This window comes from Vigna radiata, unplaced genomic scaffold (assembly GCF_000741045.1).
Source record: "Vigna radiata var. radiata cultivar VC1973A unplaced genomic scaffold, Vradiata_ver6 scaffold_180, whole genome shotgun sequence".
In the NCBI taxonomy this organism is placed as follows: Eukaryota; Viridiplantae; Streptophyta; class Magnoliopsida; order Fabales; family Fabaceae; genus Vigna; species Vigna radiata.
In genome coordinates this window covers 702,014-703,438 of record NW_014542002.1, presented here as the reverse complement: position 1 = coordinate 703,438, position 1,425 = coordinate 702,014, and positions in this window count along the sequence as shown.

Sequence of the window (1,425 nt, the reverse complement as noted above, 5' to 3'; positions counted from 1 at the left end):
CAAACACAAAAATTCAAATTGTTGTACAACAATTGGGATAGTCCCCATAAACACCCATCAGTAGGTGTTAAATTTATTCTCGCTTGGTATTTTCTTCTTCTTCTTCTTTATGCTAAATCTCTTCAAAAAGTTGATCGAACCAAGCACATACTTCCATGCATCAATGATAGGAGCCTTAATCTCCAATTTCTTGAAGATGTTCATGAAGTACTTGAACCTATTTTCCTTCCTATGAGTTTTCTTTTTATGAGGAAGGGGTTTTTCACATGACCTTTTTTTCTTTCCTCTCTTCCTCTTTTTCTTAATTTTCTCCTCCCTTAGCTTTCTCTTTTTCTTTTTCTTTTCTTTCTTTATTTTCACATTTTTTTTCTTTTTTTCTTTTCTTTCAACCACTGCTTTTCCTTTCTCATCACCCTTCTCACTTTCATTCAACTTTTCTATTTCTATCTCCTCTATCTTTTCCGCAGCAACAACTTTTTCTGTTTTTATTTCCTCTTTCTTTTCTTCCTTTATTTTCTCCTCATATATCTCTAGCTCTTCTTCTTCTATCTTTTCCTCCTCGACAACCTTATCATTTTTAGAGATAGTGGCTTGACATTCTTCTTTAGGGTTAACTTCAGTATTATCCCTAATAAAGCCCAGAGACTTCAATACCTTTGTTATCTCATCTTCCTCTATCTTCTTTTCATCAATAACCTTGTCATCCTCAAAGATAGGAGCTTGACATTCTTCCTTAGGCTTAACTTCAATATTAACACTAATAATGCCTAGAGACTTCAACGCATATGAGTGTTGTTCCTGCAATAAACGTTCTTTAGCTTCCCCCAACGTTTCTTTTGGCCTAAAGGAATATTGCCCAAATTGGCTATGATATATGTTTGAATGAGGTTCCCACCAGTGGTTGAAACTATTTTGGTAGAATTGAGTGCTTACAGAATCAAATTCTTGTCCAAACTGCATTCTGTAAAAATTAGGCACAAAACCCTAGAAAACATTTATTAGAACAAAAATAAAAATAAACATAAAATCAAGTCAAATTAAATCAATTCACACTACTTGAAAAATAAACCTCGAGTCCCCGACAACGACGCCAAAAACTTGTTCACGAATTGGCAAGCGTACCAAATCGTATCAAGTAATATAATTGGTAAAACCCAATATCGTTCTTCCCAAGAGACTCGAAAGGCTTTATCTTTCGTGTGAATTAAAATTGTAAGCCTTGAGAATAAAAATTAACTGATTGAGTATTAAAATAAAATATGAACATGAAAAAGAGATTGATTCAAACGACAAGAAGAAAACAATGGATGAATGGAGTTGTTGAGGATTTACAATTTCATCTAATCCGTTCTCTCTTTTATCTACTCCTCTTGAATTATTAGTTTGATTAATTAATTGTCATGCAACTTTCTTAGCCTACCCTTA